Source organism: Bos javanicus, chromosome 4, assembly GCF_032452875.1.
Source record: "Bos javanicus breed banteng chromosome 4, ARS-OSU_banteng_1.0, whole genome shotgun sequence".
Taxonomy (NCBI): domain Eukaryota; kingdom Metazoa; phylum Chordata; class Mammalia; order Artiodactyla; family Bovidae; genus Bos; species Bos javanicus.
In genome coordinates this window covers 13,617,500-13,644,748 of record NC_083871.1, presented here as the reverse complement: position 1 = coordinate 13,644,748, position 27,249 = coordinate 13,617,500, and the positions used below count along the sequence as shown (strand labels likewise).

General features: G+C 42.8%; 1 protein-coding gene and 1 non-coding gene across 8 annotated transcripts in view; one reads left to right on the top strand and one right to left on the bottom strand.

Moving 5' to 3' along the window:
- DYNC1I1 (dynein cytoplasmic 1 intermediate chain 1) overlaps positions 1-5,086 on the bottom strand; it is a 379,184-nt gene extending 374,098 nt beyond the window's left edge. For 3 of the 7 annotated variants that reach the window (XM_061413499.1, XM_061413504.1, XM_061413505.1), the window contains exon 1: positions 4,686-4,763. The gene's annotated coding sequence lies outside the window, so the exon portion shown is untranslated. Of the gene's footprint in view, positions 1-4,429; positions 4,511-4,685; positions 4,766-5,031 lie in introns of those variants that run through there. The other 4 variants (XM_061413500.1, XM_061413503.1, XM_061413501.1 and 1 more) reach the window with 3 other exon arrangements.
- Positions 5,087-16,318: 11,232 nt separating this feature from the next.
- TRNAC-ACA (transfer RNA cysteine (anticodon ACA)) lies at positions 16,319-16,390 on the top strand. The gene has a single exon. It is a non-coding gene; the product is annotated as a tRNA-Cys (tRNA).
- Positions 16,391-27,249: the final 10,859 nt, after the last annotated feature.

The following is a 27,249-nucleotide window of genomic DNA, read 5'->3' as shown; positions in this document are numbered from 1 at the left end:
TATTCTTGCCTGGAGAATCCTGTGGACAGAGGAGCCTGGTGGGCTATAGCCCACAGCATTGCAAAGAGTCGGACACAACTTGAGTGATGGAGTGCACATGCAAAGTCTTGCAGCTGCCTGGGAAAAATCAACCAATCCACTCTCTGGGCTGTCTTTGCCTGAGACTGTTATTCATTTGGTGCTCAGCAAGATACCTGGACACCATATTGAGAATCAAACGCCTGGGGCATGCGCACACCTCAAGGAGATGTGCTTATCCTCTGCCCTGCCGAGTCTAATTCTCTTGTTCCCCTCTAGTAACACATCCAGGCTTTTCCTATCAGCATGTGAGAGTGTTCTTGAGGAACTCTGTCCTGCCACAGTAAAAAGCTACCCTAAATAGTACTTTCTTAGTATCCCACATAGAGAAACAATGAACTATGTTGGGAAGAGGATGAACTGGCTTTGGAACCTGACCAACCTACATTTGAAATCCAGTCTTTCTACTAACTGGCCTGCTGTGGCCTTGATCAAGTGGCTTAATGTTTCCAGTCACCCAATTCCTTGTTTGCCAAGTGAAGATAGAAATGCCAGCCTTACAGGAAGTTGGGAAGAGTCGATGGACTGTGAATGTGCAAGGGAAGTGCTGAGTGAGTGGCAAGCAGGGCAAGGGCTTCGAGAGACCCTGGAGCCCTCACCTGGTTGCAGCGTGCATCGGTGGGTGTTGCCCCTGCAGCGGGCACTCTAGCATGCCTCTGTAGTGAAATGCCAGCAGTGTCCTGAGAGCCAAGAACATTCCTTCTTGGCTGGCTCTGACAGGATAGTTTTGCCTTGTTTTCAACACACTTCAGCAGAACAGCCTCCACTCCTCCCCCTTTCTAAACAGTGCACTAGAACCAGCAATTCTTAATCTCGTTAGTCACAAATACCCACTTTTCCCTGGAACACTGCCTTTAGCACAAATGCATAAAATTTTGCATCAATTATATTGGGTTCAATGACCACCTGGAAACTCATATGCCTGCCCTCCATGGTGACTGCTTCAGAAGCCCCCTCTAAACAAAGACTCGGAGATGTTTTATAAACACGTGGCACCCGGGCAGCGGGGTCTATGTTACAATGCAAACTTCACACTGACAGTCTGTTGCCAGCGTTCCTGCAGAGAAAAAGCAAAGGAAACAAGTCTGGGGTACCAATGAAGAGTTCCCAGTCAAGAGGACTCTTTTTTTTAATGTGGACCCAGGGAATGGTTTATAAATTTCAAAGAAAGACAGTAGGACTTACTTTAGTCAATTCTCAAAAGAAGTGAGCTCCAGAAGTTCTCTATCCCAACAAAGTTCCCAAAACAACTATTTTCTCACATTTTCTAGGGCATGTAGAAGACGCAAACATTGCTAGGAAAAGGGATCTCTGATCAAGGAAACAACTATTTATATGGTATTTGAGACCCACAAAGTATTATGGGGAATTAGCTAGTTTCATTAAGGAGACAGAGCAAAGGCAATTATCTGACGTGAAAAGAGCTATGGTCCTGCGCTGGTTTTGCCTTATCATCTGCCTGGCAAAGAGGCATACCAATAGCTTGGCAAAAAAACACAGCTACACTTAAGGCGTAAAAGAAATAGCAATGGCTCACAGGGAAAATGGGCAACAAACCCAAAAGAACAGACAAGCTCAACTTTTTTATTTCTCACAGAGAATGCTGGCTAAAATGGATAAGTTCTAGTTTTAGAGTCAAACAGAAGGGATTTGAATCCTACCTCTGCTGTGTATCAACTCACTTAACTCAGTTTTATCATTTGTAAAACACAAATAATGTCTACTTCACAAGATTAATATAGGGATTAAAATGAGATAACAGAAGAGCTGGAGTTCAATATATAAAAAATAACCAATATAAACTGTCCTCTAGAAGACTAGAGTCAGACTGCCTAGGTTCAAATCCTGGCTCTATAACTTCTCAGCTGAGCAATTTTCAGTACGTTACTTGACATCCTTGTGTCTTAGTTCCCTTGTCTGCCAAATAGAATTACAAATAAATCTACTTTAGCAGATGTGTGAGGATTAAATATGTTCATACATGAGAAGTAGTTTAAAATGCAATACCTGGTCAAGTACTCAATACATTTTCGTAAATATATGGGGAGTGAAATACATTTAACTCAACACATTTACTAAATACACTAAATATATTTAGTGATATACATTTAGGGCAATACATTTAGGGAATGTATTAAGCACTGCTAAAATGCTCAGTATTATTTTATTATACATAAAAGTATTATCAACAACTTTTGTTTTCTTTGATGGCGCAAAGCACGTGAAAGAATGAATAAGAATATACTTAAGTTTGCAATGCATGTGTGTGACCTTTACATTTGATGCTATTAAGTAACAGACAAAGTGATACACTCAATCTGGGAGAGTGAATGGCCCCTTGAGGTAACTGGGTTTGTTGTTGTTTTTTTTTTGCTGTGCCCCATGGCATGTGGGATCCTTGTTCCCCAACCAGGGATCCAACCAAGGCCCCCTGCATTGGAAGCACAGAGTCTTAACCACTGGACTGCCAGTAAAGTCGTTTTTTTTTGTTTTGTTTTGTTTTGTTTTTAGGTAACTGTTGATAAAGCCTGTGCACACTTGTCTGTGCTAAGAGATGTGGCTGGGTTTAAAAACTTGGCATGGATTTTACCAGACTGTTCTACGTGACTTTCTGAGTGTGAACAGAGCAGCACCCAGGCTTCATCTCCAAGAACTGCTTGACTCAACACAAGGGAAAGGCTCATTTATTAAATGCAGACTCTGGAAGGAGTGTTTGAAGAAGTAGGAGGGGTGGGGAAAAAAGGTTCATAGAGCCCTCTCTTAGACATAAAACATGGTGACAGAAACACCCGGTGACTTCCTCTTACCATCTCAGTTCATTAGAAACAAGGGGCCGGGGACCACTGCTGTAAGAGCTCTTCCCCATTTTCCTGTGGGTTACATTTATTTTCTCTGCCCATATCCCTAGTGGAGATTATTCTTAACAACACAGACCTGTAACACCACAAAAGCCTCAGGACATATTTCCAGCAGGAGAGGAGGAAAGGCTGGGTGTTGGGAGAGGCTGAGCCATCCCTCTGCCTCCAGGGAACCGAGGAGCAGAAGCTCAGCAACCTTGAGGTCCAAGGAGAGCAAGCAGGTGCATCAGTGCCTGATGCCCCAGACAAGAAAGAGAGAGAAGATATCCTGGGCCAAGAAGTTGCTCCAGAGCTGATCCGGCTGAAGAAAGCCTGCACATTATTTACAAATACCAATCATGGTGCTGGAAGATTTTTTAAAAGACATGGCTCTTGGAGCACTGGATCCTCAAACCTCAAGAAACATTGGGAAGTTGGTCCCTACGAAGAGAACAAATGATCACTTGGTGACAGGAGTGTATGATTTTATTTTACTAAGAAACATAGTCAGAAGAGCAGAGTTTGGGTCCATTTTCTTCCATGCCAAAACTTTTGGTGAAAATCTGGCATTCTAAATAATCAGAGGAATTATGAATCACATTCCCACTGGTACCCTCAGGTTGCAACTTGCACTGAATGCAAATTTCAAATTTATTAATACTGTGCAACGTATTTCTCTGTCATTTCCAGGATGAAAATGTGTACATAAGCAATCACCCTTTTCTCTGTTAATATTAGCCATATGCTGCCTTCTGCAGCTACCATGCCTTAATGTTAGTAATATTTTCTGCTCATCTGGAATATTTGGAAGCAATTTTGCACAACCCTTAACTACAGCAAGTCTACAGCCCAATTGAGAGGCATTCCAGGCAAGAAAATGGCTGGCTACTTGTTCTGCCCCTTACCTAGATGTGGGAGAGTCCAGGATAACGAATATATTCCATCTCCTGTATTTGGTTGAGTTCTTTAATTTCCTAAGTAATTTCCTGTCCTGATCCCGGGTTTCTGTTCACCCTTGTTATAAGTCATGAGACTCCCGCACTCTCAGTTCCCATCAGTGCCGCCAGGATCACTGCCCTTGCGATGACGACGCACGGATTTTTAAGGCCAGAGCGCTGCGGGAGCAGGGGAAGGAGGGCCACGCGGCCCCAAAGGTGTTTACGAAAACATATCCCCCAGCCACACTTTTTTGTGTGTGCAGCCATGAGAGAAACGGGCACCTTCTTGCGCGAGTGTTTCATTAATGCCTTGCTGGAAGTGCATTCCCTTCCTTCCACTTGGCGGGTAGCAACAGCATCTAAGAGCTTTGCAGACAGCTGAAAATGTACTCAAAACAGCATCCCGCCCTACCTCCCTCTGCAGCCTCCCCCTCCCCGTCAGCTGGTGGCCCAGGGGGGTGCGGATTTCACTGCTGCTAGCCGTCAGCTCCCCGGGAGAAAAACCGAGGCGGGGCGCCCCGGGACGCCCCTCCCAGGGCACAAGGTGGGCGACAAGGTGATGACACCACGACTCACTCTTTCTCCTCTGCGCTCGCCTCCTCGCTCGGCCGGGAGAGCGGCAGCACGGGGCTGCCGCGGGGGTTGGGGAGGGGTGGGGGTAGGCTCTGGCCGCTTTCGGGCGCCGCGGAGCACGCAGGAGTCCGGGGAGGGGGCCGAGGCCAAGGTCCGGCTGCGGCTGCAGCGCCGCACCGCTGCCGGGCGGCTGCGAAAGCCGAGGACCCCCGGGGGCGGCGGTCCGGGGAGCGCGACCCCCCGCCCCGCTCCCGTTTACCTGCACGCGGGCGGCGGCTGCACTGGGCTAGCGAGCGCGGCGGCGGCGGCGCCCGAGCGTTTCCCGAGGGCGGCGGGCCGGGCGCGCGCAGGATGTGCTGTCTCACGCTGCGCCGGCCCTCGGCTCGCGCTCCTCGGGCACCCGGCACTTCCTCCCGCTCCCGAGCGTGACACTGACAGCTCCCCGCGCGCACCCAGGCAGGGCTCGCCCCGCCCCCGGCCCACGCCCTCCGCGCTCCTCCCCCCGGAGGGTCCTCCGCACCCGGGCCCGCAGGGAGCTGCTGGCGCCGGCCAGAGGCTCAGAGCGGCCAAGGACCTGGGACCCCTAGGCCACCGCTAGGACTCACCTACGAGGCTGCCATCGAAGAGCGTCGGTGTTTGGGGCGCTCCTGTCCGCCAGCCAACATGGAACAACTTTCACTCGCTGAGAACTACTTTAGGTTATTTAAATAGAAACAGAGAGAGCTCAGATCCATCTGCTACACCCTAAAACTTACAGATTTAGTCTTAGTTTTGCCCAGAAGAGGAAACACATATTCAGCTTGGCAACATTGTTTCATAAAGTCTTAGCTTTTAAAACTCTGGGTAACAAAATACCCTGCATATGCTAAGTGAAATAAGTCAGATAAAGACAAATCACTTGTATCTGGAATCTTAAAAAATACAAGGAACTACTGAATATAACAAAAAAGAAGCAGAATCACAAATACAGAGAATAAGTTAGTGGTTACCAGTGGGAGGGGTGGGAGAGGCATTAGAGGGGTAGGAGGTTAAGACAAGAATATAGCAAATACCTTTAAACATTGTGAAATCACTGCATAGTACACCTGTAACATATAATGTGTAAGCAAGCAGAACCAAATGGGGCCTTCACAGGGATAGACCCTTCACCGGTATCCTCTGCTTTAGCTCCTCTGAGCGTGCCTAGATAACAGCATCTGATGCACATTTCCTGAGTTTTTACAGAGACTTAAAATACCCCCAGGTGGAAGATGTTAACTAGTTAACTATTCAAAAGACGGAGAGCATGAAGCTCCCTAAACCTACTGGAGCCTAGGGACAACCCCTAAACCTAAGGATAACCCCTGACACGCCCTGTTACCTCACCATTAACCAATCAGAGAATTGTGCACAAGCTGATCACCTTACCCTGGGGCTTGCCTCCCTCACCTTGCCTTTAAAACTACTCTGCTGGACCCCATTGTGGATTTCAGGCTTTTTGAGCACTGGCTGTCCCAAACCCCTTGTATGGTGCCTTCGAATAAATGCTGCACTTTCCCCATCACAGCCAGGTGTCAGTCGGTTGGCTCTATTGTGAGCAGGCAAGCAAACCCAAGTTTGGTTCAGTAACAAATATATATCAACTATACTTCAATTAAAAAAAAAAAAAAGAACACATGAAAAAGGAAAAAAAATGAATAAGTATCTGAGTAACCATTCTTGGACTCCCCCAAAGCTGCCATCCATAACAGACGAGTTTTAAGACTCAGAAACGGAGTTTGGGATTCTAATCAATGCAGGTTTGGCCCCATTTTTACATAAGCTTTTCATTATGTTTCTTAGATATCTGTGGGGTCTTTGTACACATTAGAATGAGAGTGGAGAGCTAGGACTGTATCTTATTCACAGCAGTATCTCCAAACACTACAATAGTGTTTGATGAATAACAGATGCTCAATAAATATTCATGATTTACTTAATTGACAAGTACTACAGTATTTGCAAAATAAATATCAGACCTATATATAAAACAGCTTTCCTTAATCCAATTTTTGCCTTCCTAGCAAATTATTGCAAGCACAAATATGTCTTAAAAAGAGAGTTAGAGTATCTTTAGTTAAGAAAAAATTGAAGGTATTCCAGGAGAAAAATTCTATGAAACAAATACTTGCTACTGCCATGTATTAGATATTTAATGAATGTCAAACTCAACATGTATTATCCTTTAAAATTTTTCAATAACACTATGTACCAGATACAATGACACGCCTGTAGAAAACAAATTTGAGTTTCAGAAGTTAACTACCTTGCCCACATTCCACAGCTACTGAGTGACTGACCTGACATTGGAATCCTTGTTCACCTAATGTCACAGCTTATCCATTCCCACTTGGGGTTACTGTCTTTCCAGTATGAGGATTGTTGAAATGTCCACTATTTGCAAAGCCCTGTGTTAGAAGTTTCAGATGGCCCAAAATTGAGGACAATGTAATCCCTTTTCACAAGTAAGGTTAAAATCCAGTTGAAAGTGGAAAAAAACAGTCAAGTGTTAGGTGCTCAGTCGTGTCCAACTTTTGCGACCCCATGGACTGTAGCCCGCCAGGCTCCTCTGTCCATGGGATTTTCCAGGCAAGAATACTGGAGTGGGTTGCCATTTCCTCCTCCAGGGGATCTTCCCAACCCAGGGATTAAACCCAGCATCCCTTGGGTCTCCTGCATTGGCAGGCAGGTTCTTTACCATTATGCCACCTGGGAAGCCCAACGTAAATTGATAATTAAAGTCAAATAATAAGGAATTGGCCAAAGTAGTACAATGTTCGGAGAAGGCAATGGCACCCCACTCCAGTACTCTTGCCTGGAAAATCCCATGGATGGAGGAGCCTGGTGGGCTGCAGTCCATGGGGTCGCTAAGAGTCGGATACGACTGAGCGACTTCACTTTCACTTTTCACTTTCATGCATTGGAGAAGGAAATGGCAACCCACTCCAGTGTTCTTGCCTGGAGAATCCCAGGGACGGGGGAGCCTGGTGGGCTGCCGTCTATGGGGTCGCACAGAGTCGGACACGACTGAAGCGACTTAGCAGCAGCAGCAGCAGTACAATGTGGGCTCTCAAATAAGAGCCCAACTGGTATGAGTGAGGGAGATGGTAGGAGGAAATTAGGATTATGAATATGGATAATGTCAGAAATGATAGGCAAAGTGCTTCAAAGTATAAATGAAGAACAGAGAACATTTTCAGGCATAAACCAAGCTCCAAAGAAGAGGAAGCACTATGTGTACTTAACAAATGTCGAGTGAGCCAGCTTTGTGGAGCACAACAGATTCTTAGGGGAGCAGCTGTGGACCTTAAGGGATGCTGAAGAGCAGACAATGGAGTACCACCGTTACAGACATTTGAGCAGGAAATGACACTTGGGAAAAATCATCTGAGGGTATCTAAGTGAAGGGGACTGGAACAGGCAAAGGCTAAGGAAGCCAATCCCCAGTTCATTGTAAGAATCCAGGCCAGGATTGTTGTTTAGTCTCAAAGTCGTGTTTAACTTTTTTTGCAACCCCATGGACTGTAGCCCACCAGCCTCCTCTGTCCATCAGATTTCCCAGGTAAGAATACTGAATTGGGTTGCCATCTCCTTCTCCAGGAGATCTTCCTGACTCAGGGATCAAACCCACGTTTCCTGCATTGGCAGGCAGATTCTTTACCATTCAGCCACCAAGGAAGCCCAGGCCAGCATTAAGAAGGCCTAAATTTGTCAATGGTATTCATCATGAATAACTTGAAATACATTCTTGGCACAAATTAAACCCTCAATAAAGAGCAGTTGTAATTATTTTAATTATCATGTACTCAGGCATAGTACAGATACTGGGTGTGGGGCTGGAAATGAATAAGAAATAAATGGTCTCTATATTCCAGAGACTCAAAATCTAAAGAAAAGACACTATTGGTTGTAATACCGGGGAGACTAAGAAAAGCAGGATGTTTAAAGCATTTGTCATGAGAGATTGAGAAGGAGAAAATGCATTCCAGTTGAGAACTCTCGAGAAGTAGAAGGTCTTGTCAAAGAGGTTCTGGGTGTCTTTGTTTAGTTAGATGCACATTTTCACATATGGTGATATGCGCTTGAGAATGAGGTTAGGAAACCAGCAGAGAAAGAGGCAGAAACCTTATGTATATTAATAGATCTTACATTTTTAGAGCACTCTAGGTTTACAAAAAAATGTGCTGAAAGTACAGAGTGTTTCCTACATACTCCCTACAAATTATAAACTAACCCATTTCACTTCTTAATCTAGCTATTGCTTCAAAATTTGAAAGAAGGTCTTTAAGAACAGATTAAATGACCATCACAATGGTAAAGAATCTGCCTGCAATGCAGGAGACCTGGGTTTGATACCGGGGTTGGGAAAATCTCCTGGAGAAGGGAATGGCAACCCACTCTACTATTCTTGCCTGGAGAATTCCATTGACAGAGGAGGCTGGTGGGCTCCATGGGCTTGCAAAGAGTCAGACACGACTGAGTGACTAACACAGACACACACACCATACTGGGCAAATTGCTAACTTGCTATAGCCACTCAGAGGTGCTTTAGGGCCTCCAGAGAGATAGGAGTGTGCCTAAGCTCCCCTGTTCTGGAATTAGACTGGGTGTGGAACTTAAATCTACCATTTACTGTTTTTGTCTATTTGTGCATGTTATTAATACTAGACTCCTCTAAGACCCAAGTTTCCTAGAAGCCTAAAAGGGGCAATAATATTACTTGTCATTCTATGATATTTCCATGAGTTAATCCATGTGAAGCAATTGATACAGTCCCTAAACATATGATTTTTGTTGTTTAGCTGCTGAGTTATGTCCAACTCTTGTAACCCATGGACTGTAGCCCGCCAGGCTCCTCTGTTCACGGGATTTCCCATGCAAGAATACTGGAGTGGGTTGCCATTTCCTTCTCCAAGAAAAACGTTCAATAAATCTTAGCTATAGTTTGCTATAATTAATCCAGCCTTCATGAAAAATACCAAAGGTAGAGCTTTGTACTCTCTAACTTCAATATTCAATCTTGACATTACCAGACTCGAGGGACCCCTCAGACCCTGGGGTCATGACTAGCCTTCAAGACTGGCGTTTGAGCGCCTGCCATCCATTAGCACTGACTACAGGCAGGGCCCCACCGTACTCCATATGCCCTCTCGTCTGCCAGAAAATCTCCTCTGGAAATTATTCCTCAGTTAATTATATTTTCATTGCAAGAAATAAACTGAATATTCACCTCAGTGGTCCAAAGGCTCTGAAACCACAGAAAAGAAAGGTGACCACCAGAATCAGCTATTAAAAATGAAAAGTGCCCCCCTCTAAAAAAATGCTTGAAAATGTTTAGGATGACGTGGGCTCTACATCATGCTCCGAATAAAAATCTGTGAGGAAACTAAAGCACTGCCCAATGTTATACACAGTTTTGTATGGGATGTGTATCAGGTAGGATACATTTTAGGTATTTTTAGGTAGGCTATGTTTTAAGTATTTTCTATAGAAAATCATATTTTTCTATGATTGATGTTGGTCTGTTTGTGCCAGATGAAAATAACAATAGATGTCCCCAAACAGGTGCATTATTAGTGTTTGAAGGCTTATTAGAAATTAAAGAGTGACTTCTGGGGAAGTTAAGGATTCCAACGTCTACTTTTTTTTCTTCTGGACACTTTTCATTAAGGGACATGGCCTATGTTTTTATATAGTAATTGCAAAGACTCTGCAATAAATAAATACAGACATAAATTTGCCTTAATTTTGGACACATGACTTCAAAGGTGTCTGCTATCTAGCTTCAGATTTCTCTAAATGCTTTGTGAATAACTTCCAAGTGCAGCACATTACACTCTATACTAAATGATTACCTGTATTTGTGATATAATTGTGTTTAATCACCCGTATTTCCCGCCTTCACCTTTGCCATCATGTGTCTCTGCCCCCCCAACTCCCCACCCTTTCTCTTTTCATTTCCTTCCTTCAGCTTTTCTTTTCAGGATGATGCTAAGCCAGAATGCATACGATATGTTTTTCATGATCAATAATAAAATGCAAACATGAAAATATCTATACAGCAAAAATAGAAGTCTTTGGATCTCAAAAGAATCATTTTAAGCACTTAAATGTATACAGAAAAATACAGTGATTATAAAACATAAATTATTTCTGTCACTTTAAATTCCATTCCATCAGGGTCCAAATATAGATCTTCATTTTTTCCAGCTGTGAAATCAGTATCTATATCCTTATGTTCTACCTCGTTACATGTTATTTCAAATTTCTATTTCTAGGAATCAAATAAACCTACCTCGCCAAAAGAAATTAAACCACTTTTTTCTGTAAATTACGTCTTTAGATTAGTTTCTAGAAACATGTCTTCATAGTTCTTGTAATTGCTCCTTGCAAAAATTGAGCCTAATAGATCTCCCAACACTCTAAAAGAGTCATCTGTATTTTTTAAAAAAATAAATAATTACACATGCATAATAAATGCAATGTATCAATATACATTGATACTCTATATGTACCTTTAACCAGCAAATCTGAGCATTTTTTATGATGCTTCATTATTTGTTATCTCTCATGTGCCAACTCCGAATGTCATTTGACTATTTGAGAAGTGAAATCTAAATATTTTCAGAATTTGTATTTCAGAATACAAATTTTGTATATTACATTTCTCACTCTTCCTTCATATGCTTACTTCATTACAGCATTATACTTTAAGAAGAATTATAAAGCACAACTTATAAAATGAAATTTTATAGTATCAAAGGCATGTATAACTCAGAAATAGTACATTGAAGTCAAGAACACAGGCTCTGGAGTCAGGCACACCTGGGTTAAAACTAGTGCAAATGATGCACTCACTACCTGTGTGATTCTGTGCAAATGGATTAAACTCTTTAAGCCTCAACATCTTCACCTGTAAAACGGGCATAATAGTGCCCATTTCTTAAAATTTTCATAAGAATTGAATGAGATACTGTTTATAAAGAATTTAGTAATCACCAAGTAAACACTAAATTAATGTTAGACATTGTTATTATTATGTGGGTGAGCATAGAAAAAAAGATTGAAAGTTTACACAAAAATGTTAACAATGGCTATTCTGGGTGACAAGATTATGGAATTTTTTTCCTTGGAGTTTATGCTTACTTTCTAAACGCTCTATGATGAATATGCTTTATGTGTTCCACCAAGCCTGTTAGATATCAAGGATAGGCTAGTAACAGCACTAAATCACTTAAAAGCAATAAAGATTTATGTTATAACCTGCTTCCTTTTGAAATTCCCAAAGATACTCCTTTCACTTTTCACTTTCCTGCATTGGAGAAGGAAATGGCAACCCACTCCAGTGTTCTTGCCTGGAGAATCTCAGGGACGGGGGAGCCTGGTGGGCTGCCATCTATGGGGTCGCACAGAGTCGGACACGACTGAAGCGACTTAGCAGCAGCAAAGATACTCCATGTCTTATCACTTGGCAGTGTTTGCAAGCTGTGCATGTGTGCTCAGTCATGTCCAACTCCCTGCAACCCTATGGACTGTAGCCCGCCAGGCTCCTCTGTCCATGGGATTTTCCAGGCAAGAATACTGCAGTGGGTTGCCATTTCCTTCTCCAGGCGATCTTCCCAACCCAGGGATCAAACTCACATCTCCTGCATCTCCTGCATGGGCAGATGGATTCTTTACCACTTGAGGCAGTGGTTACGATATACAATTTAGTTGTTAGAAACAATAAGCTGTGGATACACAGAAGGGCTGCACCATTTTGCTAGAAATGGAGTCAGGCTAAGGATGGAGCGAGGATGAAAGAAAATGACTGAGCCCTCTTACTTCCTGTATAAGTACTTACTGTCATGTATTTCTCTTCCTGCACACACTTCTAGCACTTGCCACTCAGGTGGTTATTTGTGATGCTCTGGCTCCATTGAGAAGCAATGAACCCTAAAGGAATCCTTCCCAAGGGACCTTATAATGATATGCTACCATCTTCTCTGGAACTACCAGTATACACTGCCTTTGTCTGTCTCCAGGGAGATGTCCCATATGGTAGGGATGACAAGACAGAGCCCTGTGACCAGCGGTGCCCTTGTGACCTTCACGTCCTTACTCTCCTACATTTAAGTATTCAGATTAAATTCTTTGCAGAGGGCATGTTGGAGGAGGTCATCGAGAGGACATGACTGCCTGTTGACAGGAGAGCTGGAGCCAGGCAATCTGGCAATGGTAGGTTCCTCCCTCCTCTCTTGTCCTTGGACTGTACCCTCTGTTCAGTGCTCCCACAGCCTTGAGAGAGCAATGTATCGGTGAGGCCCCTGGGACTGAATACGTGACTGAACCCAGTTAAGGGCTCTATACCAACTTGAAGGATTCTGCCTGGTGGATGCGGAGGTCTACGCTGTCTTGCAATCGCCAAGACAAGCTCCCTATGTAAGTTCCCGTACTTATTAAAACTACCACTGCCAGTCTGGAGTGGCTGATTTCTTTGATCTGTCCTTGCCCTCTGTGTTAGAGGATCAGTTTGAAAACAGAGGCTAATATAATTCACATTATTGGCCAGATGATTTCTAGCCTAACAGAAAAATATAACTTTAATTAGCATATAAGATAGCAAAAGAAAGAGATCATCTCCCATTTAAGAAGTTTTTAATGTGAAAAACAGTTAACACATTTGAAAACCTTTACGTTCTCCTATAAGAACAAGATCTTAAGGTTCACTTGAAGCATTTCTGTTTTGGAAGATTTCCAAACTGATATTTTAAAGTGAATTCTCTATTATTCAAATATACATGCATGTGTGTTCAAATTTTGAATAGCCTGAAGCTGATAAAGGATGATTCATAAATATTTTAAAAAGTTAGCTGTATGTACATTTGGCATTAGGTCTTGGGGTCATTTTTTTGGCTTTACTTTTCTCACTTTGTATGAAGCAATTTAACAACAGTAGTGAATAAATTTTTTTCAGTATATTATAAAAATTCAACTTCAACTTATAATCTTTTGAAAGTGAAATTATATTTAACAGTCTCTTTTCAAAATATTTTTTCTTATGAAGGTATTCTTACCATATGGATGAAAAATGATAGAAGATAAGATATCATAAGCTGCCTAAAACTATAGTATGTCTTTTGGTACTTTGACTTTCTTAATATTACATCATCATTTTTAAGTCAAACTTTCCCCCTCACTAAAGGCTCAGGTTGATGGAGATAAATTGCTGAACTGTTCAAATAGTTTCATAACATTCTAACTTGTCAAATAGGAATAATGTCACATAAGAGCATGTTAAGCGGGGTGATTAGCCATTATAAGAGTGAAAATCTGCTTTTCTTTACAGTCAAAGAAATACAATTATAAATAAATATGTGCATTTTTTTAATATGTGCATTTTAAGAAAAATATTTTGAAACATTTCAGGTCAATAAATTAATAGGCATCCAAGTTATGTTCAACAAAGCTAACAAGAATATATTTCATGTTTCATCTCTATGGTGGAGTGGGAAAAAGAGAGACAGAAAGATTTCCCCAAAAGTTGGAAATTTGGTAGAGATTTCAAAGAATCCTAAGTAAAGAAAACAAAAGGAAAAATAGAGACAGGGAGTCAGTAAACTCTGAGACTAGCCCTCGGGTAAGGTAAAGTGCCCTGTCACTTATTATTTCAAACACTTTTGTATGTTGGATCAATGCTAATTGGCTTATTTATTTAAAAATGTTCCCCTATCCTTTGGGCTTCTCTGGTAGTGCAGAGGGTAAAGCATCTGCCTACAATGCAGGAGACCTGCGTTCGATCCCTGGGTTGGGAAGATCCCCTGGAGAAGGAAATGGCAAGCCACTCCAGTGTTTTTCCCTGGAGAATTCTATGGACAGAGGAGCCTGATGGGCTACAGTCCATGAGGCTGCCAAGAGTCGAATGTGACTGAGTGACTAACATTTTCACTTTCTATCTTTAGTGGCCCTTTGAATTTCACAGCTCTTTAGGTTTCCTTTTTTTTTTTTCCTATGTGAAAGCCAACATAAACATCTCATACCACAGTGTCTAAGGTCAGAATCAGAATCTACATTTTGAGCCATTTTCCTCAAATCAGATACAGATGTTTGTTCTACAAATATTCTATCAGGCATTCATTTATGGATGAACATTATTTAAGGAGGAAAAAAACTGAGGAAATCAGTATTGTAATCACTTTTCATAAGTTGCCAACTATTCTGTAAACATTTGGCTATCCTATAAATGAGCATGCCATTTGTGGCAGGAGAAGGAAGCAAGGTGGACCATTTTTATTGGTTGAAACATCATCATCAAACCAGTATCCGTGGGTTTTCTGCTTTATTGCTACAATCCATTCATATACCTCAAATGTTGGAGAAATGAGGCAGTTTTTGAAAGACTAAACAGGCAGTCAGGCTTGGCTTTAATAAATGACAATTTGCTCCTCTTGTCAACATGCACTATTCTATTATGATAGCTGACATTCAACAAATATTTTCCAAGCACTTACTATGTGCTGGGCACCAGCGATACAGCTTCCTACTGTGTGCTAGGCTCTTCACCATGTGTTAGATTTCATCATCACTATCCCCATGGAGGACGCTTGGGGAAACAGACTCAAAGCGGTTAAGTAACTTGCTCAAATTCTCACAGCATGTAAAGAGTAAAACCAAGACCCTAAATCAGGATGTTTGATGTTAGAACCCGAGTGCTTCACTTGCAATACAGTCTCCATGTATCTTACTTGGGGCTTTAATTAGCACTGCTATGCCTAGATTTTGTACACAGACTCCTTAAAATTAGAATTTGGGCCAGGGTGTCTAATCAGATAAATATTCCTTTGACCTTGGACAGCTACTGAAGTTCTCTGTGCCTCAGTTTCTTCATCAATCAAATGGGGAAATTAACAGTACCTAATCCACTGGGCAGCCCTGAGAATTAAGTGAGTTAACATGTATGAAGCATTAGGCAAATGTCACACTTATAGTGAGCTCTATTGTTAAATCTTGTAAACTCTTTATTATCTAGAATTGTGTTCTTAGAGATTTTCATTTCTATGTGGATATTTAGTTTTTGTCTTGCCTTTAATTCTCTATTTCTGATGTTGGGGGATGGTAAGACAAAACAGAAGCAGCTGTTCAGCTGTTAATGTTAGAAGAAGAAAGCTCCACAGAAAGGCAATGAGAAAACATAATGATATCAAGAGATACCAAAAGAGAGAAAAAAAAAGGAAAAATATTCCGTGTCAGAAGGGGAGTGTCTAAGAGCTACCCTAGAATTACACACACATATTCGTGCACATCCTTATAATTGTCTCTACAGAATTCAGGACTCGGGGAGCTGGTGGTATAAATTAGCCCGTTAAATCCAAGACAATAAATATGAGGGGCTGGGTAAAATGAGCAGAGGAGAGTAATACAATCACACCCTCAGAGGCCTCCCCTGCCCTGATTCCCAGGGTTCTGCTTCCTGCCACCTGCTCCTGTCCCTGAGGCGGCCTGTTAGGGCTGTGGCTAGCTGGGCCTCTGACCTCCCAGGACCACATCTAAACACCTTGTGCAGTCACCCTCCCCACCTCTGACTCCACCCCTTGCTGCGCACTGGCTCTTTGAAGGCTTTAATCAGGCACCAATGGTGAAGTTTTTATTCCTGCCAATGATGGTGTTCAAAACCATGGGACATCCTCTGAATCCTAAACATGGTCAGCCCTCCAAACGATTTTTATGGACTCTTTTGTAGCAGTGAGTGGGAAGGAAGAAAAGCATATCAATTTTATATCTGCCGATTGCACAGTGCTGGTTATGAATGATTAGCCATTGCAAAGCCAGTGGAGAAGGTACTCAGAGTCTCTAAAAGCAGTGGAAATTAACCATTAAATATGACCTCTTAGGACTTCCCTGGTGGCTTAGATGGTAAAGTGTCTGCCTACAATGCAGGAGACCCGGGTTCGATTCCTGGGTGGGGAAGATCCCCTGGAGAAGGCAATGGCACCCCACTCCAGTACTCTCGCCTGGAAAATCCCATAGACGGAGGAGCCTGGTGGGCTACAGTCCATGGGGTTGCAAAGAATCGGACACGACTGAGCGACTTCTCCTTAGGACAGGGCTACTTTTCACTTCACTCTACACTTATTTTTTCAGTTTTCATTTGTGTGATAAGCTTTGACTTTGTTTTTATGAAAACTTTTGATCTTTCCCTTTAAGATTCTTAAATATAGGGGCCTTTCCTTTCCAGGTATATTTGTGTATCCCCGACACATATATGCCCTTGGTAAGGGCAGATAGAAAGATAATGACACTCTAATACACATAGTTGAGCAAATTTTTGAAATCTTGGTCAGGTCACTTCCTCACTGACGACACTATATTTCTTTTCTCACTTTCAGGGCCAGGCTATATAATCTTTTAAAGAATTTAAGTATAGTTGATATACAATGTTGTGTTAGTTTCTGGTGTATAGCAAAGTGATTCAGTTTTATATATAATTGAATATATATATAACTTTTCATATATATAGAGAGAGTAGAATTTCTTCTACTATGCAATAGGACCTTATTGTTTATCTACTTTAAATATACTAGTGTGTATCTATGAATCCAAGTTCCTAATTTATCCCTCCCCCAAGTTATAAAATTTGATGGTTCTATGATTTGATAAGAATTATTCTCAAGGTTCACAGGGGTGCTAATCACCTCTACTCAGTTTTTTGTTTTAAAAACAAATTGCCATGTCTTTGTTAAATTGAAAAAAACTATATAGTCAATCATTTAGGTTACTAATTTACAAAATACAAAAGCAGAGGGAAGTAAAATTCTCACCTGCCATGGTACTCTACTTTTTATTAAAATCTGTGTTATAAGCTTGATCACAGGCTGAGGCAGTAAAACCAAACGGTTCCAAAGTACTGTGGTTTAAAGATAATGGAGGTGTATTCATCTCACACTAAATCCAGAGAGCACATTATATGCAGAGAGCACTCCAGGCTGAGAGCCATAGGTAGCTCTGTTCAAGGTGCTCACTCAGAGACTCGGGTTCTCTGCACCCTGTTGCTTTGATCAGAACAGGTCTTCGTCCGCGAGTGGAAGCTGAGTCATGGGTGAGAGGCATATGCCTTGCAGGAAGTGAGAAAGGGACCTACAAATCCACTGTCCTGTGGCTCAGATGTTGAAACAGCACCAGTCACCGCTCACACACTTCACTGGCAAGAATTGAGTCATGTGACCTCATTGAGCTAAAAGAGCAGCTGGGAAATGTAGTCTTTAAAGTCCCTGGAGCCCATCCACAAGTCTGTTGTATAGAGAAGGGAGACTGGAGTTAGGGGGACAATCAGCTGTCTCTGTCACACCCTCTTAACTACTAATTCTAGACTTTGGTAAATTTCTACTATGGGATATTTTTAAATATGCAAAAATAGAATCAAATAACTATTTTGGAAGAAATAATAATACCAAGGGTAAAATGTAGGCCTACAGGAGGTGTGTTGTTGTTGTTCAGTCGCCAAGTCGTGTCTGACTCTTCATGACCCCATGGACTACAGCAAACCAGGCTCTCTGTCCTCCACTATCTCCCAGAATTTGCTCAAACTCATGTCCACTGAGTCAGCGATGCCATCCAACCATCTCATCCTCTGCCGCCTCCTTCTCCTTTTGCCTTTGATCTTTCCCAGGGTTGCATATCGTATACTGGAGGTATTTAAACAGACAATTTTATATACTCTCAAGGGTATGTGTATTCTGTATCTGCTGTCGGATATCTGGCAATTACTCCAACACAGTTTCCTTAATAGTGGAAGTAAAAGTCAGTTATTAAACAGCTTTGCTGTTTGGTTGTCAAACACACACATAGTTTGTAAAGAAAAATTCTGTATTTCAGATTAGGGCTGTATCTTTCAACAGCACATGAATCCAGATGAGTACGGGGATTTGGAAGTGGCTCCTTGACGCTCCTCTATTTGTCTTCACAGTCACTTTGTGTATTTGTGACCTCTTATCTAGGCTGACAGGGGCTTTCCTCATGGCTCAGCAGTGAAGAATCCACTCGACAATGCTGGAGATGTGGGTTCGATCCCTGGGTCGGAAAGATTCTCTGGAGAAGGAAACAGCAGCCCACTCTAGGACTTGCCTGAACGGAGAGAATCTCATGAATGGAGAGAATCTCCCGAACAGAGAGGAGCCTGGTGGGCTACAGTCCATGAGGTTGCAAACAATCAGACATGACTGAGCAACTAAAGAACCCAAGCCCAAGTAATCCTTAGAGAAAATATGACTCCTTCTATACTCTCTCAATCAGTAAGTAGTTATTTTTCCCCTTTTGACACCCTTTCCCAGAATCTGGTTCCTTTAGCAAAGCAGAATGCCAAGTATTTGGGTTCATTTCAGATCCACTCTGGATGAGGTGATGCTGAGTGAAGAATTGCAGATGGAGTGCATGTCAAAACTCAATCCACTCAAACTGCCACTCTGACGTCTTCTTAGTATAACTCTTGTTCATGATTTTGCTTTTAAAAAAGTTTCCCTCTCTTTCTCTGTGTTAGGCCCTATTCAAGATTTAGAGACTTCCCAGGTGGGAAGACTTACGAGGTGGCTCAGTGGTAAAGAATCCAGCAGGAGATGAGTGTTTGATCCCTGGTCCAGGATGATCCCCTGGAGAAGGAAATGGAAACCCACTCCAGTATTTTTGCCCAGGAAATGCCATGGAAAGCGGAGCCTGATGGGCTACAGTCCATGGGGTTGCAAGAGAGTCAGACTTGACTTAGCAACTAAACAACAACAACAAGGTCTAGAAATAGGTGAGGGAGGGGTTGACCGTGACCTCGGGAGGCATACCCCGCTTATCCCAGGTCAGATGAGGTCTGGACTAGCTTTCTTTTTACTTCCTACAGGGAGTTGTCCTTTATCCTCAGTTTCAGAATCTAACGTCCCGTCCATCTCCAGCAGGCACCACCTGTTTCTGTGTGCTTTTCTGCAGCACACTGACGAGGCCCAGCAAGTTTAAATTTTACCAGTCCCCAGTGCAGATCTGTGGAAGAGGCGGGGCCTCCCCTTCTTGTTGGGGCAATAGTTCTACTGTCCTCAGCCAAGGTTGATGGTTCACGGCCCCGGCTTCACCTTCATCTTGCTCCTCATAACCATTCCTCTTCTAACTTCTCATAGAGGTGAAGGGCTCCTCTTTGGCCTCACTGAGAGTTTATTAACTCGGTCTTGGATGTTGGTGTCAGAGTCCTGAGGCAGGTATCTTCCCTATCAGCTCCCTCAGGGGTAAGAAGCTTCTAAGTAACAGACTGCACTTCAGCCTTTACCTAGTATTAATAACACAGATTCTAATTAGTTTACTATCATACCAGGGCTGTCTCCTAGCAGTCAGGTCTGCCTACTTGAGGTCTTGGCACTTTTCCCAGGTGACCAACTATTTGTTATACAGTCCTATAGCAACAGGCATCCTCTAAGCCTCCTGGAGCTTTCTTTTAATTTATTATAGTTATGTACAGGAATGAAATTATTATTTTGTTCTCTTGCATTAACAGAGTTTAAAGGAAAGTTGGTGCAACTTTTAAAAAATTTAAAGGAAACTAGCTTCTTAATAGCAATGCTTTAATGAACTAAGAACTATACTTATGAGTTTGTCTCTTTCTGGATGAAGAGTTACTATGGATTTTTGGACTTTGAGACTATTTTTGGATGATGAAGGCTAGACTTAGATTGTTTGATAATCCATACATTGGAAGATGGTCTAAAATATTTCAGTCCTTCAAAAATGTATTGAGATTTGTTTTGTGGCCCAGAATATTGTCTACCTTTTTTTTTTTAAGTTTATTTATTTGCCACTGGGTCTTAGTTATCATGAAATTAAAAGACGCTTGCTCCTTGGAAGAAAATTTATGACCAACCTAGACAGTATATCAAAAAGCAGAGATACTACTTTGCCAACAAAGGTCTGTCTAGTCAAGGCGGACTAGTGGTCATGTGTGGATGTGAGAGTTGGACTATAAAGAAAGCTGAGCGCCGAAGAATTGATGCTTTTGAACTGTGGTGTTGGAGAAGACTCTTGAGAGTCCCTTGGACTGCAAGGAGATCCAACCAGTCCATTCTGAAGGAGATCAGCCCTGGGATTTCTTTGGAAGCAATGATGCTAAAGTGGAAGCTCCAGTACTTTGGCCACCTCATGTGAAGAGTTGACTCATTTGAAAAGAGCCCAGTGCTGGGAAAGATTGAAGGTGGGAGGAGAAGGGGATGACAGAGGATGAGATGGTTGGATGGCATCACTGACTCAATGGACATGAGTTTGAGTGAACTCCAGGAGTTGGTGATGGACAGGGAGGCCTGGCGTGCTGCAGTCCATGGCGTTGCAAAGAGTCGGACATGACTGAGCGACTGAACTGAATTGGGTCTTAGTTGTAGCGTACGGGATCTGGTTCCCTGACCAGGGATTGAACCAGGGCCCCCTGCACTGAGAGTGTGGAGTCTTAGCCACTGGACCACCAAGGAAATCCCGCATATGACCTACCTTTGTGAATTCTACCTGCACTTGAAAATATTGCATCTTTTGCCATTGCTGGTTGGTGGGTAGTATAATTGCCCATTAGTATAAGTTGGGTGTTAGTATGGTCCATGCCTTCTACAGCTTGTTTCTTGATTAAGGGTAAGAGTAATGACTTACAGGCTCTTGACGTATCATAGCTAACACCAGAAGTCTCAAGAAATTAAGATAAAAACTTGTAAAATAAACCCAAAGAAGACAAGGAAATAATAATAAAATAAGGTAGCAAATAATGAAGTAAACAACAAGCCTCTGATACTGAAAAATCACCAAAAGAAAAAGTTTGTCGAATATTGATAAATACCTAACAATGCTAATCAAGAAGACAGAATGCCTAAATAAAAGAATATCAGTACTGAAAAAAGTGAATCTCATGAAGATGTTAAGATATTATCCACAATTTTATGCACACAAATATGAGAATGTAGATGCTATGGATAAATTTCTAGAAAATACCACAAAAATCTACACTAGAAATAGATACCTAAATAGTCCTATAGTCAAATATTCACAATTTCTACAATGTCGACTGATGATAAAGAAACTAAATCATTAATAAAAATCCTTCCCTCCAAAAAAATTCCAGGCTCTGATAGATGTGCAAACATGTTATCTTTTTTTTTGACAAGTAAGCGAGAAATAGCACCAATCTTTCACTACCTTTTCCAGTGAAGTGCAATTACAAGAGGAAGATGCATGTGGGGTATCGGGCAGTCACCAGGGTGGCGGGAACAGGTATTTGCCAGTGATCTTCGCCCGGCACTTAAATCCCATTCATATTGTTTAAAACAAAAAGAACTCACAACACATGAGTGTTTTAAGAGATAGAGACTTTATCCCATTATGAAAATGACAGAATATCAGAGGTTTCCTTCCTTACCTGGGATTTCGAATGCAGAGGAAGATATGAGCATTAGAGATGATTCACGGTGGTGGAGTCAGCAAGGGCTCAGTCACTGCACTGGGACCCAGGGGTATAACCTTGGATGTGCTGTCTGCTTTCCAGTCTTGCTTGAATCCTGCTTGTTATCTGAGCCAAAGTCTCTAACTTTCTGTCAAATCTGTGAGCTATGTAACAGTGTTGTATTCCTTTTCTCTTCAGTTTATCCACAGTCCAGAGGTACAATCCAGGCATCTCCTAAGCACCCTGAGGAGATACTGCTGAGAAAGCATCAGGGCTACCCACAGTCCACTCATGAAGCATTCCAGTACCTTCTAAAAACCCTCATCAGTGTTCATTTCTGCCATTCCCAGAGTTGGGTTCTGGCCTTTAGAGAAGATTTATCCTTTTCCTATTTAAAGACTCCACTACTTCTGTCACCTTGAATTTTTTTGCCGGCCTCTTGGTCACACTTCTACTCTTACATGGGATGACTGTCAAAGTCTTAGGTTACTTAATTCGTGGCTGATGATAGATAGTACAGTCTTCAGGACACACGTTTTTAGCATCCCAAATGGCAATACAGAGAGAATCAGAGATCTGAGCCTCACAGTGGCATGCATGCCAAGTCAATTCAGTTGTGTCTGACTCTTTACGACCCCATGGACTGTAGTCCACCAGGCTCCTCTGTCCATGGGATTCTCCAGGCAACAATATTGGAGTAGAGTGCCACTTTTTTCTCCAGGGGATCTTCCCAACCCAGGGATCAAACCCCTGTCTCCTGCATTATAGGTGTATTTTTTACCACTGAGCCACAGGGGAAGCCCCCAAAGGCTGGCTTGTTGCAGAGGAATAGAGCATCTCTATTTCTGTTTCTCAACTTTGATCAGTCATATGAGCAAAAGTTCAGTTGCTAGAGTTGCTATCCATTGCTGTCTATTCATGCCCAATTTAGCATTGGCAAGGACATTAGCAGTGGTTTGATATGCATCCATACTATAAAAGGTATTGCAATTCATACAAACCTTAAAAGTTAACTGCCATCTACTTCTTCACATCCAAGAATTTTAATTTATGAGTAAGGTAACAAATATAATTGTCTGGCTGGATCAACCTAGCTCATTCTTTGGTTTTCTCTACTTGAGGTTACTGTGTTATAATACCACTTCCAGATTTTTAAGTTGGCATCGATGTGAAATATTATTAGGGTTGAGAAAATTCAATATATAACACAAATGCTCAGAATGGCTACTCTCAGGCCTCTTCCCACCTGTTACTGAAGGATCCAGAGGCTCTCAATATTCTGAACTCAAATGTTCCCTGGCTCTGAGCTCATCCCCTATTGGGAAAGAATTGTGTTCCTTATATATCACAAAGTTGCAACAGCATCAATGCTTATCAAGATCAGTTCCAACACGCCTCCTTCAAGAGGCTACATGATCAGCCTCCTCCAAAGTCCTTCTGAGAACATCAGAAGTTTCAAATAGTTTCTATCCCGTTCTTCCTGTAGAAAGGTTGTTGAGCCTTAGAATTACATTGACTCACTCTCTTAAGACTGGAAAGTTCTACCAGACATGATATTTCTCTTCTCATTAGTCTCTGAATTCATGAGAATCTGACAATAAACTCCAGTAAAACCACAGATCCCAGCCAGTCAGTCTATGACTCTCTGAATTTAAAGTACAATTAGCTGGTTAAGCTTTTGTGTGTGCCTGGGTGCTAAGTCGCTTCAGTTATGTCTGACTCTGCGACTCTGTGGACCGTCGCCCACCAGGCTCCTCTGTCCATGGGATTTTCCAGGCAAGAATACTAGAGTGGGTTACCACTCCCTGCTCCAGGGGATCTTCCTGACCCAGGGATTGAACCTGCGTCTCTTACGTCTCCTGCGTTGGCAGGCGGGTTCTTTACCACTAGCACCACGTGGGAATCCCTGTTGGGGTAACAGTACCTACCAAATCCTCATTTCTCCAGAGTCCATGCATACTACAATGATTAACTCTACCTAAAAGATTACAAGACCTGATTTTCCTATCTTTAAGAATTTAAAAATATGATCTCTTAAATCATCTATCTCAGGATGATTTTTCTAAAATATATTTCCTATTGTGTTGCCGTTATAAATTCATATACCTTTTCTCCTGGATTGCAGGGTTATCTTTAATAATTCCCTGCCTTCTTTGGGCCCCAAAGAACTGCCAAAGACAAAACGAACTAAACTAATGTCTAAAGGTCCTACACAGCGTCACCATCCCTACCTACCTCCTATGTGACTAGGAGCACTGGTATCCAGAATGGGCTCTGAGATTATGCTAGCAGCAAAAAGAGACTAACACTGAATAGCATCTGTGTCAGCCTGGTTTACCAGAAAGAAGGAAAAAAACAGAGCCTGAGAAAAAGGCTTATTGGAGAGTATGATCCAGGGGGCTAGAGTGAGAGTCAATGCTCACAAAGCAGGAAAAACTAGAAAAAAAGATGCATTCAGAGCAGCCAGAAAAGAGTCTAAACCAGCAGATACCTTGATTTTGGTCTTGTGGAATCCAGAATGGAGAAACTCATGAAGCCAAACCAGACTTGTGACCTACAGATCAAGACCAAAATTTGTGTTAAGTCACTAGAAACCTATATGCAGGTCAGGAAGTAACAGTTAGAACTGGACATGGAACAACAGACTGGTTCCAAATAGGAAAAGGAGTACGTCAAGGCTGTATATTGTCACCCTGCTTATTTAACTTCTATGCAGAGTACATCATGAGAAACACTGGGCTGAAAGAAATACAAGCTGGAATCAAGATTGCCAGGAGAAATATCAATAACCTCAGATATGCAGATGACACCACCCTTACGGCAGAAAGTGAAGAGGAACTAAAAAGCCTCTTGATGAAAGTGAGAGGAGGGTGAAAAAGTTGGCTTAAAGCTCAACATTCAGAAAACGAAGATCATGGCATCTGGTCCCATCACTTCATGGCAAATAGATGGGGAAACAGTGTCAGAATTTATTTTTGGGGGCTCCAAAATCACTGCAGATGGTGATTGCAGCCATGAAATTAAAAGACGCTTACTCCTTGGAAGGAAAGTTATGACCAACCAAGATAGTATACTGAACAGCAGGGATATTACTTTGCCAACAAAGGTCTGTCTAGTCAAGGCTATGGTTTTTCCAGTGGTCATGTATGGATGTGAGAGTTGGACTGTGAAGAAAGCTGAGTGCCAAAGAATTGATGCTTTTGAACTGTGGTATTGGAGGAGACTCTTGAGAGTCCTTTGGACTGCAAGGAGATCCAACCAATCCATCCTAAAGGAGATCAGTCCTGGGTGTTCATTGGAAGGACTGATGTTGAAGCTGAAACTCCAATACTTTGGCCACCTCATGTGAAGAGTTGACTCATTGGAAAAGACCCTGATGCTGGGACGAATTGGGGGCAGGAGGAGAAGGGGACGATAGATGATGAGATGTCTGGATGGCATCACTGACTCGATGGCCATGAGTTTGAGTGAACTCCAGGAGTTGGTGATGGACAGGGAGGCCTGGCGTGCTGTGATTCATGGGGTCACCAAGAGTGGGACACGACTGAGTGACTGAACTGAACTGAACTGAAGTCACTAGATGGCTTCCCTGGTGGCTCAGATGGTAAAGAATCTGCCTAAAATGCAGGAGACCAAGGTTGGTTCCCTGGATTGGGAAGATCCCCTGCAGAAGGAATTGGCTACCCACTCTGGTATTCTTGCCTGGAGAACACCATGGACAGAGGAGCCTGGTGTGGAGTTGCAAAGAGTTGGCCACGGTTGAGCAACTCTCAGTCAAATAACACTTTCATTTTTTTAAGTCATTAAGCTTGTGGCAATTTGTTTCAACAGCAATAGAAAATGAATACAGTCTGCTACCTAAAATGCAACTCAGGACTATATGCCTAGGGAAAGAAAGAACCCTTTATCCACTGACTCTCATCTCGTAATAGTGAATTATGAGTTATCCATGCATGAAGGACCAGCAGTTTCCCACCACCTGCCTGCAGCACAGCATCAGTAAAAAGTTCCTGGGCAGGAACTGGTTCGGTGCGACGGGCAGGCTCAAGTCAAGGTGCTGCCAGGCTGCACACATAAAGTGGCCAGTATCAAAGTTGGACTCATGCTTACACCATAAAAATGAAGACCAAAGGGGAGGAAGAGGAACAGCTTTCTTTTTCTGGGCCCCCAATTTATATTATATCCAGCTGTGATTCTAATGTATACAAAGGTACTATATGGGCTTCCCTGTTGGCTCAGATGGTAAAGAGTCTGTCCTGCAATACAGGAGACCGAGATACAATCCCTGGGTCAGGAAGATCTCCTGGAGAAGGCCATGGAAGCCCACTTCAGTATTCTTGCCTGGAGAATACCATGGACAGAGGAGCCTGGTGGGCTACAGTCCATGGGGCTGCACACGAGTGAGTGACTGACACTTTCACTTTTCACTATATGTGCAAGCAGAAGTCCCACTTAGGTGGCATAGGGGGCATCATGAAGGCAAGGGTTCACGGTGCTTGAAGGGTCATGGTTATGGTCTGAATGCTTGTGTCCCTCCAAAATGCACACGTTGAAATCCTAACCCCCAACATGATGGTGTTAGCAGGTGGGGCCTTAGGCAATGATTAGGTCATGAGGGTGCAGGTCTTCCTGAGTGGGATTAGTGTCCTTTAAAAGACCCCTCTGGAAACTCTCTCACTTCTTCCGTCACAAGAGTAGGTGGCGAGAAGAAAGTGTGCGTGAACCGGGAGGCCAGCTCACGCCAGCACCACACTGTCCACCCCTTGTCCTTGACTTTTCGGCCTCCAGAGCTGTGAAAGATAAATCTTTATTGTTGAAACCGCCAGTCTACAGTATTTTTGTTACAGTGGCCTGAACAGACTGTGATAGTCATCAAGACAGACACCAGAGTCCTTAAAGCGGATAGTGGGACGCAGCTGAGCAGAAGCCCGAGCCGCACAGCGACACCGTTTAGGCCCCAGCACGGCCTAGAGGGCAGGGGTAGCGATGTGAGCGGAGTGTCCTCAGTGAGAGGAGCCGCTGCAGTCTGGCAGGCATTTTCCACCAGCATCCATATCTTTTTTTGATGTGTTATAAGGTCAGACAGATTTTCCTGGGCCTTCTGAGGCATTTTTGTTTCTTGTTCTTCTTTTCCGAACCCCAGGATGCCACTTTGAATCTGAAGAGAAAGGTCCTCATTTCCCTCCTCTGCTTTGGCACACCTGTGCCCATTGATGTGCAGACTGCGTGCTGGTCCTGAGCGCTGGGAGCCTCCAGTCCACAGGGGCATCGCCTCTCCTGTGTGGTGGTGGCCGGTTCTTCATTGCTTCCCCTTTGTAGCCTGCCCTCGTCTAGAGACTCAGTGACTCCAAGCCTCCAAGTATGGTGGCCCCCTTTGTCTCTTTCT